Source organism: Leucopleurus acutus (genome assembly GCF_964270905.1).
Source record: "Leucopleurus acutus genome assembly, chromosome: 14".
Lineage (NCBI taxonomy): Eukaryota > Metazoa > Chordata > Mammalia > Artiodactyla > Delphinidae > Leucopleurus > Leucopleurus acutus.
In genome coordinates this window covers 58099431-58119254 of record NC_139156.1, presented here as the reverse complement: position 1 = coordinate 58119254, position 19824 = coordinate 58099431, and the positions used below count along the sequence as shown (strand labels likewise).

Below are 19824 nucleotides of genomic sequence, written 5' to 3'. Positions count from 1 at the left end.
GCTACCATCCCTGTTTGTTAAGCAGCCTGTATTTTTTCCTTTCATCCTCACAACAGCCCTGTGAGGTAGGGAGAAGCATCCCATTTTTCTCATCCTTGAGGAAAGGGGCTTAAAGGAGGCCAAGTGACTTGTCCTGGGGTGCACAACTGGAATGGTGAGGATCAGGACTCACATCTGCTTGACTCCCACGCCCCTGCTTTAGAGTCCGCTCAACTGCGTGGGGCATTTTTAAGGCTCTTGATAAACGTTGTCAAATTACTTTCCAGAAACTTCGCATCAGTTTACGGTCCCAGAGAGAGTGCTAAGCTTGCCACACCCAGGCCAATGTGGGGGGATTCCGTATTTTCATTTTGCTAATTCAGAAGGGAAAAAAACTAGGGTCTCACATGTCTTTTTTTTAAATATAAATTTATTTATTTGTTTATTTTTGGCTGCATTGGGTCTTTGTTGCTGTGCGCGGGCTTTCTCTAGTTGTGGCGAGCGGGGGCTACTCTTCATTGCAGTGCGTGGGCTTCTCATCGCGGTGGCTTCTCTTGTTGCGGAGCACAGGCTCTAGGCGCACGGGCTTCAGTAGTTGTGGTGCACGGGATCAGCTGCTCAGCGGCATGTGGGATCTTTCTGGACCAGGGATCAAACCCGTGTCCCCTGCATTGGCAGGCGGATTCTTAACCACTGAGCCACTCAGGGAAGCCCCTCACATGTCTTCAATAACTAGTAGATCTGAACATTTTTCATAGGTTTATTAGCTATTTGTACTTTTCCTCTTTTTTTAACTGTTCATGTTGGACTATGTATTATTTAAAATATATCAAACTTTCTTTAAAATGTATCATGTCAATTCTTATCTAGTCTCAGTCAAAACACTGGCTCATGTGGGCAAAAGCGGCAGCCGAGGCAAGGTGATGGGTTGTTCCAGCTCCTGTGTCCTTGGCTTTACACAGGAGGTCCAAATCCAGGACGTTTATGGGACCTCCGTGGGAGAAATCGGGCACATTCAGATTGAGAAAGGTGGCAGCAAGGAGTTGGATGTGATGCTTAAACAAAACCCACACTACAATGTCCCAGCTACGTATTTATTGCTTTCTGCTAGAGCAATAAATGTCTGGGGTCATCCTCACTGAAATGGATCTTTCCTTCTGCATGATGGCTGATGTCAGGCTGGTGATGACGCTCTGGCTGGCACCCCCCAGAGGCAGGCACATTTTCAGCACAGACAGAGCTCCTCCAGGTGGGAACCTGCCAGTTTCCAGAACCTTCTGCCTGATTTCCTTTCTTCCTTCTGTGCAGGCCACTGGGGTCATGTCCAGCCGGGAGGAAAAATGCTGGGCGCGGGCTCCCTGATGGCGGAGGCACAGAAGCCACGCCAGGCCCAGGTCCTGCCGGGCTGGCCCTTCCCGGGGAGGTGGTGGCGCAGGGCGTGGGGCTCCCCGAGGCAGCCCGGCGGGGAAGGGAGGCCGAGGCACCGGGCACAGGGAGGGCTCCTATCAGCGCCTGCTGCTCGCTGCAAGTTTGGTGCGCCTGACAGCGGCCCTTCAGCAGGGTGAATTCTTTCAGAAAGGGACTCATTCACACGCTGCCAAGACATCCGCGGCCTAGTCTTGAATTCACACAAAAAATTAAAAACGGAACAGCAGCCGGGCTAATTTAGCAACTTGCAGAGATGCCCCTGATGCTCCTTTGCGCCGAGAAGGGGCCTTCCACCTCCGGGAGGTCTCACCGGAGTTATTTTGAGTCCTGCGGCTCTGGGCCTGCTGGTGACAGCTGAGTGACTTAGCTGGCACCGTGGGATGCTGAATGACAAAGGCACAGAACATCGCCCGGTGGCTGGCAGGTGAGGCCACGGCGGGCGCGACTTTGCGCCCAGGAGCCTCTGCCCCAGCACCCGTCTGCGGAAGCTTCGTGTCCTCGCTCGCGGCGTCGCTCCTTCCTCCTCTCTCTAAAAAAACTCTTGTCGGAATTAAATGAGAGGCTTTGGCATGCTGAAAAGTGGTTTTTCCGGAGTCCTCACGGCCTGGAAGTGGTCGGGCCTCTGGCCTCCCTGAGGCCTGGCCTGGGCGGTTCTTCTTTGTCACTGCCAGCAGCACCTTCTCTTTCTCCGTTCCGTCGAGTGCCAGGACTCTTCGCTTCTGCCTCAGAGGCCGCTTTGCCTTCTGGGCCTCCTGCCTTCGCGCCTTCCCTTCCTTGGTGGAGCCAGCCTCCTCTCTGGCCAAGAGCCTCCGGCGTCGGTGCCTGGGTGAGGTCATGGGTGCCGCAGTGTAGCTTCTGGTTTGCGGGAGGGCGCCATGTGGGCAGTGTGAGGAGGGCAGGTTGCTCAGTACCTGCCTGGACTCCTGAACAGCCCCGCGGGACCATCCTCATGGGGCAGTGGCTGTAGCCCTGGGCTTTGAGTTCAGACCTCAGTGACAGGCACGGAAAGGGAATTCTGACCTCCTGCCAACCACTCAATACCTCAGGGCCACAGTTTCCTTGTCTGTAAAATGGGGGATAATAGCAGTATTTAAAAAGGATTTTTGTGAGGGTCAAATGAGCCAATTCAGGGAAATCACTTAGCCCTGTAAGTACTCCATAAGTGGTAGCTATTATTAATAATATTGTTAGGCCAAGCACTCAAAAGCCATGCTCAGCCAACATGCTCCCGCAGTCCACTTCAACATCCCTTATTCCCCCACTGTTTATCCTAAGAGGTTTTGAGTAGAGCCACAGAATTACACAACACCATGCCCAACGATTGAGTCCCCTACTCCTTTAATTGACAGGAACAAAATGCACTTCTCCTAGCCACCTTGCAAATCAGCTCCTAGGTCGTTTGTCATTTCTTAGAGCTCCAAGAGTAGGCCGAGAAGCTGCAAAAAGGGCACTGAGTGGACTGGGGCAGAATTTCTTTCCCTTAAGAAGCAGCCATTTTTCCATTTTTGAGTTTCAACAAACTCAACTTACAGTGGTGACAAAGTTAATTATTTGGAAGCCAAAAAGCTAATCACTAAGGTGATTCCAACTTACTTCTACTGTGTTCAGAAACACAGTAGATTCTAGCCTGAGAATGACACTACCGCCCCAGGCTTTCACAGCTTTTTTTTTTTTTTTTTTTTTTTTTTTTTGCAGTACGCGGGCCTCTCACTGTTGTGGCCTCTCGCGTTGCGGAGCACAGGTTCCGGACGCGCAGGCTCAGTGGCCATGGCTCACAGGCCCAGCCGTTCTGCGGCATGTGGGATCTTCCCGGACCAGGGCACGAACCCGTGTCCCCTGCATCAGCAGGCGGACTCTCAACCACTGCGCCACCAGGGAAGCCCCACAGCTTTTATTTAATGAAGAAACTGATCCACTTTTTAATTCTCTTCATCTCACCAACAGTTTTACTGAAGCATTCTGGGGGAAGTCCAACATAATGTGATATATCTGATATACCACGGCCAATGGGCAGTCAGCTGGGGTGCTTGGAGAAAAGGATAATTAGGAGGGAAGTGCTTTTACCTCAAGGACACAGTTACTGAGATTTTAAAAAGGTATTTGTAAAGTACTGCATTTACGGAATATATTAATTTAGGTTCTCCAACTCTACTACCTGCTGTAGTAGACAAACTTCAACACACATCTCTTCGGCTTAACACAACAAAATTTATTTCTCCTGTTACACATTCAAACCAATTGTGGGATTGGGGGAATCTGCTCCATTCATTCACTCAGGGGTCCAGGCTGATAATGGCTCTGCCGAATTGTACAATAGCTTCTCATCTGTAAACACATGGCTTCTGAGATGCTTCTGCAGAGAAAGAGAGAATGGAGAACGACCACCCTGGTTCTTAACTTCCTTGACCCAGAAGTAGTACATACCACTTCTGCTAATAGTCCATTGGCTGAAACTAGCCACATGATCTAACCTAACTGAAAAGAAGGCTATGAAAATAGGGGAGGGTAGGTAATACTTGGTGAACACTAATCTCTCTGCCATAGGTTGAGATACTACAAACTACAAATAAATTGAACTTGGAGTTGTTATTTTAGGTCATCAGTTGTGATTCAGGAAACAAAACAGGAGCCATTATAGACTATTTACTAAAGGTTATCATTCGATGTGTGGCATTGCAATGGAAAGAAAATGGAAGATATCAGTCCCAACCAGTAGATATGCCAAGTCACATCAGCCGCTGAAGTGAGCCACATGGAGCAGAATAATAGGTCACAAACTCCAGAAGTGGGTAGCTAAAACAGTTGTGGGAGTAGAGAGAGTGGTTTCAAGTATCTCTCTCCCTCTCTCTCTCTCTCTCTCTCTCTCTCTCTCTCTCTATATATATATATATATATATATATATATGTGTGTGTGTGTGTGTGTGTATATATATATACACACACACACATAGCAGAGAAAACCGAATGTAAAATACAATAAATGTAGTATATAATAAATAAAACACACCCACTGATCAAATGCTGAAATGTTAAATGTTTAAAGACACTCCCCAACAAACATACATAGCTTAGAAAAAGTGGTTTTAGATTAGGTAACAGGAAGTACAATTTTACAGTGGTTAGGGAATGTATTCATCCAACCATCATATATTTAATGAATGCCTATGATGTATATCACACTATACAAGAAATATTTAAACTTATGAGGTTTACAGTCTAATTTATGAATTTTATAAGAGGTTTTAGATAAGCAGATAACAGATCCTTAACCTTTTTACTCAACATAATTTTTTTTTTTTAGTTGCGGCATGTGGGCTTCTTAGTTGTGGCATGCAAACTCTTAGTTGCGGCATGCATGTGGGATCTAGTTTCCCGACCAGGGATCAAACCCGGGCTGCCTGCATTGGGAGCGCAGAGTCTTACCCACTGGACCACCAGGGAAGTTCCATCAACATCATTTATTAATACCATGTGCAACGCAATTTGGGGAATATGAAGATAAACCCAATCCCAACTCTGAAGGAGTTTCTGGCCAAGGTTGTTATGATCAAGCTCAACCATGGTCTCCCACAAGCAGTCTTGTTACTAATACCGGGAAAGATATGGAGCTGGTTAAATGGCTCACCAGGCTGATCCTCTTGGCCGTCTTTGGGATGTTTTTAACTTGCTAACTTGAATGATTGGATGTGGACTGAATTGAGGACCTTATAGATGAAAAGGCTAATTCAGGTCCTCTGTCTGCAGTTCTGTTAAAAAATTGGAGTATTTCCAGACATGGAATGATTATCATACATGCAACCTGTCTGAGAAGTCTCAATATCCTAGTAAGTCCTAGTAAGTTGCTTTTTACTACTTCAGTTTCCCTAGCTGAAAATTTTACTGCAAACTTCAGTCACAACAGAAATATTGACTGAGGTAAAAAATTAGAATACACACCAACAGATTATATTTCAGTGTAAGGACCTACAACTAATTCTCCCCCTTCCCCCCCCCTTTTTCTTTTTTTATTTTAAAGATTTATTTATTATTTATTTTATTTATTTTTGGCTGTGTCGGGTCTTAGTTGCAGCATGCGGGCTCTTCCTTGTGGTGCGTGGGTTTCTCTCTAGTTGTAGAGTACAAGCTCCAGGATGCATGGGCTTTGTAGTTTGCGGCACGCGAGCTCTAGCTGAGGTGTGCTAGTTGCGGCCCACGGGCTTAGTTGCCCTGCGGCATAGTGGGATCTTAGTTCCTTGACCAGGGATCGAACCCTCCTCGCCTGCATTGTAAGGCAGATTTTTTGCCACTGGACCACCAGGGAAGTCCCCCTCTTTTTCTTTATTATCCACACTTTCTATGACAGATATGTATAAAAATGTTATAATTTTAAAATGCGGTAGGAAATAAAGAAAGGTATTCAGCAGTTTCACTCTTTCATCAATTGTTTAGACACTTTACATACAAGAATGATGACCTTTTGGGAATCACAGGGTAAGCCAATAATAAATTACTGAGAGCAGAGATTTGTAATTTACTGTTTAAATATGTTGTAGGATTTGGGGCCTGGCCAAGACTTTAGAGATGATGTAAAATAACTCTCTTGATTTAATCTATTCATTAACAAATATTTATTGAGCATCTGCTATGTACCAGGCATTGTACTAGGCTCTGAGGACAAAACTGTCTATACGGGGCTTACTGTCTCATTGAAAACCTGACTTTTAAGACATTGCCACTTTGTGATTTGTCCAAGGACACATATTAGTTGGTGGCAGAGATGGATAAAAATCTGGTACCTACTTTTATTTTGGTGCTCTCTTCCATATTCCTTTGCCACTGCCCTTCTGAGCTATATATTTTCTTTCTGTATTAAAGATAGAATAAGAGAAAACCATCTTCAATTAGTTGAGCACACTGAGTTGGGCATATTGGAGAAAATTGTTAATGATTAGATTGAACATGATCTATATACTTCTTACCCCTGGAAAAGTGTAAAATAGTCCAGTGATTCCTAAATGCATTCTGGTCGGGTAGCCAGACTCAGAGGTAAAGTTTCACTCTCTGCCTTGAAATGGAAAAAAAAAAAAAGAGGAAGAGAGAAAATGTACATGTTGATGTAGAGTTATTCACTTTCATTTCATGGGCGGGACTATCCCTTATTCAGAGAGTTCTTTCTTTTATGGAATGATGCAGATAGTGGATGGCAATTAGTTCTTTTAAAAGATGTCCTTAAAAATAAATAAATAAAATAAAAGATGTCCTTATTATCAAAATTAAAAGTTGGCAACTTTGTCATTTTCCCCAATTTCAAAATCCAAAGGACTGGGAATCATTAAATTAAATATTGGGGTAGTTCAATTTTTCTTTGGTATAGCCTAGTGCTAAAAACCGCATCTTTATTAAGACTCCCTTAAGTCTCAAAACAATATCAAAAACATCCCTGAGAACTCTGTCCTCTCAGCAACATTTAGCTAATTTTATGATCTTTTACCACCCTCCTGTCTTCTTCAGAATTTCTCACTTGATGCTGAGGCATCCTCCTGGTAAATATAAACCAGTGGTTCTGTACTGTGATTGCACAAAGTGCTTAAAAAAGAATACTGATAATCAGGCCCCACCCCCAAATATTCTTAAGTGCCCTGAGGTGGGACTTGGTGCTAGGCAGATTCAAAAGTTCCTCAGGGCTGCCCTGGTGGCGCAGTGGTTGAGAGTCCGCCTGCCGATGCAGGGGATGCGGGTTCGTGCCCCGGTCCGGGAAGATCCCACATGCCGCGGAGCGGCTGGGCCCGTGAGCCATGGCCGCTGAGCTTGCGCGTCTGGAGCCTGTGCTCCACAACGGGAGAGGCCACAACAGTGAGAGGCCCACGTACAGCCAAAAACAAACAAACAAAAGTTCCTCAGGTGATTCTAATGTGCAGCCAGGGATGGGGAACCACAGGTGTGGATGGTGTTTATTAAGTAGCTTCTATGTGTCAGGCTCTAGGGCAGTTGTACAGATGAACAAACCAGGCTAAGCAGTAGAAAAAAGCTCATTAGGAAAACAGACTGGCAAAATGTGACAACAGAGTGTAATAAGTGCTTTCTTTTATTCCGTAATTCAACAAATAATAACAGAGCACTTAACAAGTGCCAGAGCTGGAGTAAAGTTTTGCTTCAAGTCCTGTGGGCTACCTGCAGAGACCAGGGAAACTTAACAGAAGAGCCTGCAGCCAAGCAGGGATTTGGAGGAATCTTTTTCCAAGGTCTTCGTCAGATAAGCTAAAGAGGGCGAGCAGGGCTGCAGAGGGAACAGCGTGTGCTGGGCCTGGAGGAGTGTGTGAGGCTGGGAGAAGCCGGAGATGAGATAATGGTTGGGTGCAGATGTGCATAGCCTTAGAGGTAGACTGAGGAGTGTAGACTTGGTCCAGAATGCATATAAAAGACACTAAAGGTTTTTTTAGCTGGAACAAATGGGTTAAGAGTGCAAAATACTGCTATTTAAAACAATGCATGCTTCTCATACACATTTATAGCTTGGATTTGCTAGCTTACTTAAACGAATGGTTTGACTGATCATCCCCCACCCCCTTTGCCCTTGACTGACAAAACCTCACTGTGACCTTGTTAGGATACAGTTTCCAGTCGTGTGGCAGGTGGAAGGACAGTATAGACCAATGGTTTTTAAGTGACTAATTGAATATGAATAGAATTCATCATGGGCTGTGGCCTGGACAAATCAGTTCAGGGTCCCTGCTTGCTGCCTCCCTTACCCAATTTCTTTCAGAAGGACTTGTTAGTCTATGGATGTGATCCCTCTTATCAGAGTATTTGTCTGACTTGCTTCAGAGCAGGTAAGCAAACCCAAAAGATCAAACCCTCCAGGTTCCCTTCAGCTCCTGAAGCTACTCTGCATTCTTTTTTATCCTTCCTCAGGACTCAGGGACAAATAGGTCAGACCATGGAATCATCTCAGTACTAGGGACTATAACCTTCTGGCTAAGAAGCTCACAAAAGAAACATTCCTTTGCAGTTGGGAAAGAAGGGGATTCAGCCTAAGCCAGTGGTTATGGTCATAAGCTTCAAGCCAAGTCATGGGCTAAAAATGTAGATTTGGGAGCCTTACTATAGACCTACTGAATCAGAATCTGGGGTTAGGCCAAGGAACCTGTGTTTTAAGCACTCATTCCCAGATTATTTTGATGCCACTGATCTGTGGACCACACTGAGCAGTTCTGGTTGGTGCCCATTGGCAACTATTTTGGGGGAGGGAGGAGGACTGGTCAGATGGGCCCCTGGATTTGCAATCCTTCAGTACAGTCAGCTTTTAAATTTTGCACTATGCTTGGTTTTCAATTCAAGTTATTTCTAGGTTAACTTCTTAATTGAGCTGTTTAGCTCAGCCAAGGATTTGAGATACCACAGATAAAGAGAGAGGTTTAGGAGGAAGCATTAAGTATCTCCAGCTGTGTCTCTGTTATCCTTTCCAGCCCCACTTATCTGAAGAGCCAGGATTTCTCAAAGGACAAGTAACCTTGGAGGGAAGTATCATTGGGAAAGCAACACAGTACCTTTCCTTGCCATGCCCATTAGAGAACTATGTTTGTTAAGAAAAGAACCTCAAAAGACACATCAAGATGTTGTATAAAGATACTTCCCTCTTCTGTGTTTGCCAGCTCCTGGGATTACAGGAGCACAAGTTTAGACAAATAAGACCCATTTCTATCTAAGGTATCTGTTCAGGTCTTGATGCACTGGAAATCCATGTGGCTAACTCATTAGTGATAACAAGTGTTAGATGCTCATAAATCTTCCACAATTCATTGGCTGAAGACATCTTAAATGTGGACTTACGGGTTTTATTGTCTTTGGTTGCTTCTTTAGCATACTCTGAGTGTACAGATTTGGGGTTTTGAAACTTGTTTTTAATTAAGACATGGTTTATTTTTATTGCTTGAGATAAAATGCAGGCTGGGAGACTCAAATCTAAGTTACAAAATAAAGTGCATCTGGGCAGACCATAGGAAAAAAGATAGAACATAAAGGCTGAAGTGTGTGCCAGGATTCTCAAGTTTACTTAGTAATTTCTTGGGGAATAAAAATCCCAGCACCTGCATTATTAAAAAAAAGCACACCTTATAAATGTCCTTCTCTTTGAAATACCTAAATGAACTAGACCGAATTATAAACTAATGGCTTGTAAAAATTCACCTTGAGTCAGCTACTGAAGATACTAAATAAAAGAGGTAGAGACTCTGAGGAAACCCAACCTGCTGCTTGTTTGTTTTATCAGTAATGTAACTCAAAAGTAGCCAAGCCAATGGCGGATGGTGGAGCTTTCCCTGTGTTTTGTTTCCCTGAGCTGAGCCCGTGAATGCCAAGATTTAATCTAAAGAGGTTTGTGTTTTAAAAACTAACAACCAAGTAATAAAACACCTATAAAAGGGATTTATAATGGAACCAGTGACAGTTTTGAGTGTAGTATTACAACTCTTCTGCCCCCCTCTCCCTTCTTCTATCCTTTCATGCAACTCTGTGCCCTTTGTCTTAGCTCCTTTCTCACCTTGCTGCCAGGAAGCATATCAGTAGGGGCAGCTCACACTCCAGAGAAGCAGACCATCTTTAAAAAGTGAAGTGTGTGCTGAGCTCTGCATTTGATGACTGCGCTGTGCTGCTTGTTTTGTTTGAGATAAGTTGCTCTAACAAAGTACCTACCTAGTGTGTACAGTGGTTTCTAATGGGAAGTTGAAGATGCTGCTGTTGCAGTGTCAGTGCCATGAGGATGCTAGAGTCAACCAGGGGACTCCTCTCCCTGGGACCATGTGTCACCCTGCCAGGGCCCAAGATAGCCCTGGGACAGACTTCAGTCAACAGGTGGCTTTCCACCTAGGCCACCATGCCTGAAACTTGGTTCTTTTACAAAGCCATAGTTCTCCTCCCCCTCACCAAGAAATGGCGCCTCGGAAGGGAAACTTCGTACCCAAACTCTGTAGGAGCCATTTCTCGAGCCTACTTTTTCTATTTTCAGAGGTTTCCCCTGCCAGCATCCCACCCATCTCCGGGAAGTACGAGGGACTCTCTCTTCACAGTCTGGAGGGCGATGGGAGGCATGTGGGCAGCGTAAGAGTGGCCTCGCCTGGGCGGCCAGAGGAGTCCCCAGCCTCCCTCTTGTGGGCCTCAGGAACTCGGGGGGCCCAGGGGAAGCCTGGAAAACCGAACTTCGCCATCAGCCTTCCTTCGAGCGCTGGCTAGAGGAGAGGGGGAAGGGCCCCCCCAGCCGTCTTCCCCCGCCCCCCAGCCCCTCTGCCATCCGGCTACACCGCCCAAGAAAGCACTGAGAACGCAGCTTAGAGCTCTCCAGCTCCTCGCAGGCCGGGAGAGGGCATCTTGAGGGGCAGCTTCCCCCTCTAGCCCGCGTGTGACATCCCCACTCCCACCCAAGGATGCCGCCGCCGTGCCCTGTCCGCAGTCGCTGAATGTCACCGCTCCCTCTTCCTCCTGATCAGGGTAGACACAGCTCCTGAGGCATCCCCCACCCCAAAACTGCCGCGATTGCCCGAGGGTACAAGGCCCGGGCGGAGGACGAAGTTTGGGGCCCACAGCGGCGGGAGGGGGGGCGCGTTGGCGAGGACCGCACCTCTTAGTCCCAGCCCTGGCGGGCACACTCCCCGCCCCAAACGGCCCAGGCGTCCCCATCCTCCCGCGGACACCGGCATCCCCGCCCTCCCCCGAGGGCGGCAAGCGGAGCCCCCCAGGGCGGAGGCAGGTACCCCCGGGGCGGGGACTGGGGCGGGCGGGGTCCAGGCTGCGCCCCCGGCCGGGCCGGGCGGGCTAGCTGGCGGCGCGGGGGGAGCGGGGCTGGGCGGCGCTGCCTCGGGCTCTGTGCGCTGCAGCCCGGAGCCGAGGAGGAGGAGGCGGAGGAGGAGAAGGAGGCGGCGGCGGTGGGTCCCGGGCGGGGGGAGCGCGGCGCTGCGGACCCGGGCGGCTGGCAAAGGACGAGGCGGAGGCTGAGGAAGGCAGCGGGGAGACCCGGGCTGCAGCAACAAAGGGCAGCAAGCGATTGGCCGGGCTGCAGGCGAGGTTAGCCGGGGACCGGGGTGGCTGGAGGCAGCGGCGAACGGTGCACGTGCTTGCAGACACTGGCGAGTGTGCAGCCGGGGGGGTGCACGCCCGGCGGGTAAAGGCTTGCTCCCCCTCGGCATGGGATGGCGAGGAGGGTGCAGCTACATTGTACTGCCCGCACCCGGCCTGAGGCTTGCAGGATAGGGGTGCGTGGGGGGTAAGGATGCGAGCCAGGGGGCGGGCGAGTAGTCGCCCGGGACGGGACGGGAGAGGGTGGAGGAGGGGGCGGGATGGAACGCTCCAGGAGGCGCGCCCGTCCGCGCGCTCCACCGCAGGAGCTGGCGACTGAGAACCTCGAATTTTAACTTCGCGTGCCCGCCCGCGCGCGCCCGCCCGCGCCCACCCCTAAATCCTGCGGCCGCCGCCAGCGATCAGCTCTCACACAAACTTTAGCTGCGGGCTAGGGGCTTTGGGGTTGTGGGGGAGGGGAGAGGGACTAGGCCCTCTGATTGGCGTTGTCTGCAGCCAATAAGGCCAAGCGCCTCTCCTGCGAGTAGACCCAATCCATTTCTAGAGGTAGAAGGGGCGGGTAGGTGGAAGTAGAGGTGGCGCGGTGTCTGGGAGAGAGAAAAAGGGCTGGACCAATAGGTGCCCAGAAGAGGCGGGCCCAGAGGTCTGTTGATTGGTACTAGCAGTGGACCCTCCCCCGGGGTGGTACCGGAGGGGGGGTATGATGGGTCGAGGGGTGTGGCTATGCGGAGGCGAGATGACCGGCAGGATCCTACCCCAATGGGCTGCAGAGTGGTTACTGTGTGGGTGACGGACAGACCCTTAGGCCAACGGGTGGCCCTAAGTGTCTGCGGTCTAGCCCAATGGGGCAGCGCCGGGGCGGGGCCGCAGCTCGGGTTTAATGAGACTCCATTGGGCTGTAATCAGTGTCATGTCGGATTCATGTCAACGACAACAACAGGGGGACACAAAATGGCGGCGGCTTAGCTCCTACCCCTGGCGGCGGCGGCAGCGGTGGCGGAGGCGACGGCACCTCCTCCAGGCGGCAGCCGCGGCTTCTTTCTCAGGCAGCGGCAGCGCCCCCAGCAGGTGCGGTGACGGTGGCGCGCGGCCAGGTCTGTCACCCACCCCGCGCGTTCCCAGGGGGAGGAGACTGGGCGGGAGGGGAGCGGGCGGGGGGATATCGGGGGCTTGTGACGCCCCTCCCACAGGCCTCTGCGCGAGGGTCACCGCGGGGCCGCTCGGGGTCAGGCTGCCCCTGAGCGTGACGGTAGGGGGCGGGGGAAAGGGGAGGAGGGACAGGCCCCGCCCCTCATCGAGGCCTCCAGGGCAAGGGGCGGGGCTCGAGGATGGAGGAGGCGGGGCGATATGGGGTGGGGGCGGGGCTCGGGTGGTCGGAAGGCGGGGGTTTGGAGGGGTTTTCTGAGTGGGAGAGACCCAGTAGGAACGGTGGGGGGCCAGTGAGTGTCTGGGAAGTACACGCCCAGTGAGGGGGTGGGTGGGAGGGGAAAGTGGAGGTGTGCAGGCAGGTGCAGAGGGGAGAGTGGGAAGAGTGCAAAATTGGATGTGGAAGGGGAACCGAGGGGCAGGTGAAATTGTGCAGAAGGGTGAGATTACAGTTATCTGGGGGCAGAGTAAGAATGGATTTGGGTGTGGTAGATGTGGAGTAGTGTTGAGAAAGCGATGCAAAGTAGATATTGGATTGGAGGAAGTATTGGGGAAACTGAGAAACACGTACAGTTACTGTGGTGGGAAGGAGGTATGTGGGTGAATTGGCATGTTGGAATAGGAAGGTTTGCTAGCTTTGGGGAATAGGAAGCATTAAAAAAAAACATGGAGGGATGGGACGGATATTCTTGGGAGTCTCTGAAAGGTAAGACAGCACAGCAGACTTAAATGTGAAGTGAGGCTACTTAGAACTTAGATATACGCAAAATATATCTAGCAGAAAATCTCATGGGGTCAGGGGATTGGAAAGGGTGACAGGTGTGAAGAAAGATGGGTGGGGCTGGGTGAATGTGATTTAGACTGCACCCAGAGTGAGGATGGGGCAGCAGAGAAAGGTGTTAGTTTGGGATATAGGGTTGTTTGATAGGCTGGATTTCTTGGGTGTGACTTGAGCTGGGGTCAGGAAAGGGGGAACAGGGTGTCTGTCTCAGAGGGAGGCTCCCTGTGTACTACCTCGGGAAAGGGCATTGTATAGTTTTGAATTTGTAAGTACTTTGGTCTGAGGTGAGTGCAGGGAGTGGTGTGAGACAAGGGGCAAAGGCAGAGGAGGGGTTAGATTACAAACGTGGAAAATAGGAAAAGAGAACCAATGAAACAAGTTGGGGGTGGAGGTGCCCAGAAATTCAAGGTAAAGAGAAAGAGTATATGAAGACTCTTCCATGTAGGGACAGGAGGTGGGAGTAGATAATGGGAATGTTGGGATAGTTATGTGGTACTCCAAAAAAGGTATGTGTTTGTTGGCTTGTTTGTTTTGTATGACTATGCGTAAAGTACATTCTTCCTGTCTGTGTACCCTAGATTTTCTGGGATAGACCTGAAGTAAAACACTCCATTCTTTTTTTTTTTTAATCAATTTATTTATGTATGTATTTATCTTTGGCTGCATCGGGTATTCGTTGCTGCACGCCGTCTTTTGTTAGTTGCTTGGAGCGGGGGCTGCTCTTTGTTGTGGTGCGCGGGCTTCTCATCATGGTGACTTCTCTTGTTGTGGAGCACGGGCTCTAGACGCGCGGGCTTCAGTAGTTGTGGCACGCAGGCCCATTAGTTGTGGCTCAAGGTCCTGGAGCGCAGGCTCAGTAGTTGTGGCGCACGGGCTTAGGTGCTCCGCGGCATGTGGGATCTTCCTGGACCAGGGCTTGAACCCGTGTCCCCTGCATTGGCAGGCGGATTCTTAACCACTGTGCCACCAGGGAAGCCCTCCATTATTTATTTATTTATTTATTTATTTATTTATTTATTTATTTATTTATTTATTTTTTTGCGGTATGCGGGCCTCTCACTGTTGTGGCCTCTCCCGTTGCAGAGCACAGGCTCCGGACGCACAGGCTCAGCGGCCATGGCTCACGGGCCTAGCCACTCCGCGGCATGTGGGATCTTCCCAGACCGGGGCACAAACCTGTGTCCCCTGCATCGGCAGGCGGGCTCTCAACCACTGCGCCACCAGGGAAGCCCCATTTTTTTTTTTATTCATAAATTCTTCACACATTTATCAAAATGAATTGGGGCAGGTTTTTTTTTTTTTCATGTTTTTAAGAAGGAAAGCATAATGCATGTTTCAGTAAAGGTTAAGATTCTTACCTGAGAACTTATACTTAGGGTTGAAGGTTGAGAAGGTGAAGCGATGATTAAAGAAAAAAAGCAGAAGAAAAGATAGAGGCAGAGGAAGGTTTTAACATTAAAGGAGGAACTTAGGGGAATGACTGGCTGGTGGTAATGACACGGTCCGTTGAAATTTTGCCTACCAGCCAAACCCAGGCCTCTGAGTAGAGTGGATGTTATGTCATTGCCGTTACACCAAATGTTTGTCTCTGCACTGCTTGTCAGATGTAAGGCATAACAGGAATGAAAGGTAAAATAGGGTGAGTATTGGAAGGTAGTTGAGAAAGTTCCATAAATAATGTTAATGTACTTCTGAAACTTTTATGGACTTTCGAATACCAGTTAAAAGACTTAGCCAACCGATATGGCTTTACTAAATGCCAGGGTTCCTCACAGGTGACTTTTCAGTCTCTTAGATAGTTCTCGACACAATAGTTTCAGTTTTCGTGCATACCGTGTATACGGATGCCTGTAGTTTTATCAAGCGAGAGAAAAGGAATTGTTTTATGAAAGCAGGGATGTGTGAGCTGTAGTGATCCATCTTTGCTTATAGAACAGTAAATGACTAGTGGATGGGAGAAGTGTGAGGAAGGGATATTTCTTCCCTGTAATGCTTTAATTTGCATTTACAAAGCACCTTTAAGCACCTTTTTTTTAGGACTCCCACAATCTTCCACAATTTTTGTATCATCCATTCCACTCTTGCTGGATATTTGTGAACTAAGCTGCTGTGAGTGTTCCCGTATCCGTCATCTGGTGTGCACGTGCACAGTGTCTCTGAGGTGTACACCTAGGAATGGAACTGCTGGTTCACAGGCAGCGTGACTGTTTATGCTGGTTTATGCCCATTGTCCCGGTGTAATTAGTAGTATAGCACCTTTAATTCTCAGCAGTGTCTGGATTTGGATGATGAGCTGTATGGTTGCCCTAGTCACGGGCTATGCTTGTCTTCAACTTTACTAGGTACCAGTCAGACTGTTTTCCAAAGTGTCGTACCGCGTTATACTCCCTCCAGTATATTATCTCATATATATATATATATACACACACACACACACACACACGATCCCTGGCTTCTCATCCTCCTCAACTTAGTTTTTTCAATTTAGGCAATCTGGTAAACTTTGCATTTACTTGATTAGTAAGGAGGTTGAATAGCTTTTCATATATTTTTCAGCTACCTGGATTTCCTCCTTTGTAAAGTTCCTGTTTAAGTCGGCCCTCACCCCCACCCGCCTTTTTGTAAATTGGTCCTTGTGTCTTTCATTGCTAGAAGTTCTTTATTTACTCTGGATACAAATTCTTTGTCCTGTGTGTGTGTTGCAAATGCCTTCCATTCTCTGGCTTGCCTTTTCACTCTCTTTTTTTTTTTTTTTTTTTTTTTTGCGGTACGCCGGCCTCTCACTGTTGTGGCCTCTCCGGTTGCGGAGCACAGGCTCCGGACGCGCAGGGTCAGCGGCCATGGCTCACGGGCCCAGCCGCTCCGCGGCATGTGGGATCTTCCCGTACCGTGGCACGAACCCGTGTCCCCTGTATCGGGAGGCGGAGTCTCAACCACTGGGCCACTCAGGGAAGCCCTGGTTAGTGTTTTTTGTGTCTTGTTTTAAGACTCTTTTCCTACCCTCAGGTTAAGTATTCTCCTATCAGTATTCTAAAAGCTTTACTGACCTTAAAAGATGTATAATTATGAGTCAAATACACTCTTTTGACCCCATCCTCGCCATTACAAATCTGTTTTTGCTTTTCTTCACTTTCTTCTCTTCTCTGTCTTGAATTTTTACTTGTCTGCAACTATAACTAAGAGCCAGGTGCTGACTTTCCCTCTCTCATAGGAGAAAATGGTCATATAGACGGAAGTTCAGCCAGGTTAGATTTTACAGGTCTCCAGCTGACTGTATTGCCCTTTTTCCTTTTATGAGCTAGCATTTTATTGTGTTCCTGCTATGTGTCTGCCACCATCCTTGGTTCTTTCATATTTGTTATCTCAATTATTCCTCTTTACAGTTCTGCAAAGCTGTACATTTTTCTCATTTTTACAAGCGGGAAGACAGACTTAGATTGATTCAGTAACATGTCCAATATCCCACAGTTTAGGTAGCTGACAAGGTGGGGACTTGATTCCTGAACTCTCTAGATCCATCCCATCATAGCACATCACCTTGTTAACACAAGCCTGTTTGATAAGATCCAAAACCGATGAGAATAACTTTCTTTTAATGTAATATGTGCTACTTTAAGCACTCATAGAGATAATTATTGTGAAACCGGATAAAACTGTTGACCTCTCTGTGTATGTTAAAATAGGTAGAGTAGTGCGTGGACCTTAAGAGGTCCTTGGATGGGCAGTAGAGGTTCTGTAAGCCCTTGAAATTGTATGCAAATGTCTGTATGTACATGTGTTCTTTTTAAAAAATAGATCTGTAATTTTCTTGAGATTCTCAGAGGGCAACCCTAATGTGTTTTAAGGCTTCACTGGATATCCTGTTTGAAGACATCTGTGATAAAGTTAATGCAGAATTCTGAAATGATGTGTATTTTCAAAATAATCTTTAAAAAATTCAGATGTCAGATTTTTTTCTTAATATGTCATTCTCAGTCTTTGTCATTAAAACCCAGCTAAAGCTCATCTGAGATTTGGAAGAAAACTAGGATTGAATAGCAATTTTTAAATGCCAAAAAAGATATTCTAAATTTAGTTGATTATTTCTTAAGTGAAAGTGCTAATCAGTGTACCCTGGCTCCAAAGGCCTGATGACTTCACATGACTTTTCATCTTGTCTCTAAAATCCTCTGTTTTACAAGGGATCAAATTTCCTGTGAGGTTCCTAACAGTGTGATTAAAGTTTAGAGACTGAAACTGTTGAGCACTTAAATGTAGGGATGACTATGCAAACGTAATTCATGGGCTTCACCAGGAGATTTGGGACATGTCTCTACTAATTTATGATGATGATATTGAAATTAATCTTTGCTAGGGATTATGGAAGCCATAATAGTTTATTGATGGTTCAGTTATTGTTTGTTGAAGCAGATTTACACAATTATAGTTTAATGACATAACAAGGATATTGTCAACTAGGAGCGCATGACATGAAAAATTAAACTTCCAATTAATCTAATATGTATTAGTTGAAATGATAATTTTCATGGTGATTTAGCCTCTTAGAAATCCTTGAAAAACATTATTAGCTTATGAATTGAAAACTCTCTATGTTAATGAGTAGTGAGAAAGAACTTAGTATTATTATAAAAAGATGGGGAATTAAATATTCAATTCAGCTAACATTTATGGAGTGCCTACTCTGGGCTTGCTGCTGAGTTACGCTCATAAATATAAGTTGAACACGATTGATATGTGGAGAGAGGAAATACTGGTTGCTTTTGTTTGTTCCTTCAGTCATACTTCCCTCCAGCCTATACTGGATGGATACCATTGCCAGAATTATTCAAACGTTCAGCAGATTTGTGTGTGCGTGCATGTGTGTGTGTGCTTGCACTCCACTATACCTTATTGTGTCACTACTCCTGTAGTGGCTTTCTGTTACTTCATCTGTCATGTTCACACGCCTCAGCCTGGCTTTTGTCACAGCCAGCTTTATTTCTTATTCCTCTTCAACACATCCCCACTCCAGGCATGCACATGGATTAGGTATCCCTTTAGTCTGACAGCTCATTCTTAGCTCTGTGCCTTCTCCTAGATTCCCTTCATTCATTTACTGATGAATTCATTTAACAAATAGGCATTGAGCCCCTCTTATGTTAAGTTGTGGTCCTGGGAAGTCTTGGGGCACGCCAAGATGAATCAAACATGAGTCCTGTTCTTAAGAATTGTACAGTCTAGGGCTTCCCTGGTGGCGCAGTGTTTGAGAGTCTGCCTGCCAATGCAGGGGACACGGGTTCGAGCTCTGGTCTGGGAGGATCCCACATGCCATGGAGCAGCTGAGCCTGTGAGCCACAACTACTGAGCCGGCACGTCTGGAGCCTGTGCTCCGCAAAAAGAGGGTCTGTGATAGTGAGAGGCCCGTGCACCGCGATGAAGGGTGGCCCCCGCTCGCCGCAGCTAGAGAAAGCCCTGGCGCGGAAACGGGGACCCAACACAGCCAAAAATAAATAAATAAATAAAAGCCATTTCTAAAAAAAAAAAAAAGAATTGTACAGTCTATTAGGGGAGATGAGGTCCGTGTATGAGTAAGCAAAATACAAAGTGGAAAATGAATGCCAAATAATAAGAAAGCTAAAAGCTTCCTGTTAGACAAAGTGATGGAGGGCTTCTGAGAAGCTATCTGTTTGCACTGGGCCACAAAGGATTTGAATTGGGGTGGAGAGGCCCGGCAATTGTCCAAGTTCTGCCTTGTCTTTCAAGGTCCAGTTTAAGTCCTCTCCGTCCAAGGGATGTTCTACCCATCCACACTCAACAAGGAATAGTCACGGTTGTTTTCAGACATTTTTCCTTCTGTATTCAGCGGAACCCTTTCTTTGAAGTGAATCTTATGGAGAAGCCCATTATACATAGAATAGTTAAGGTAGAGATCTTTGTTTGGTGCAAAGGATTATGGTGGCCCTAGTGTTTAACCCACAAGGGCACCTGCAGGTGGTGCCCATACCCAAGGCACTTTCTCACAAGAGATCCAAGGAGCCTAGTTTGAAAACCAATGGAGAGACAGGAAAGTGTTTAGGTTTTAGCATCTGAATTAAAATCTTTCATGACTTAGTGGTCTGAGGTCTTGACCTTCAGGAATCAGTTTTTCTTTTGCAAAATGCGGGCAACAATGCTACCTTACAGGGTTATTTTAAGGTTTACTGATAATCTATGTAAAGTGCCTGGTCTACAGTAGGTGTTGGACAATGGTTGCTATTATTATAGTTTAGTGTTTTATTTCTTTTTTAAAAAAATAATTTGGGGTGAAATTCACATAACATAAAACTAACCATTTTATTTTATTACTTATTTTTATAAATTTATTTATTTATTTTTGGCTGCATTGTGTCTTTGTTGCTGCACGTAGGCTTTCTCTACTTGCAGCAAGAGGGGGCTACTCTTCGCTGCTCTGCGCGGGCTTCTCA

General features: G+C 47.1%; 1 protein-coding gene across 5 annotated transcripts in view; it reads left to right on the top strand.

Moving 5' to 3' along the window:
- The window catches only part of KAT6B (lysine acetyltransferase 6B), a 226513-nt gene that overhangs the window by 35892 nt on the left and 170797 nt on the right, over window positions 1-19824 (top strand). For 2 of the 5 annotated variants that reach the window (XM_082854694.1, XM_082854690.1), the window contains exon 1: window positions 12383-12548. The exons of 2 other annotated variants lie outside the window; for them this stretch is intronic. The gene's annotated coding sequence lies outside the window, so the exon portion shown is untranslated. Of the gene's footprint in view, window positions 1-12382; window positions 12549-19824 lie in introns of those variants that run through there. One more of the 5 variants, XM_082854692.1, reaches the window with a different exon arrangement.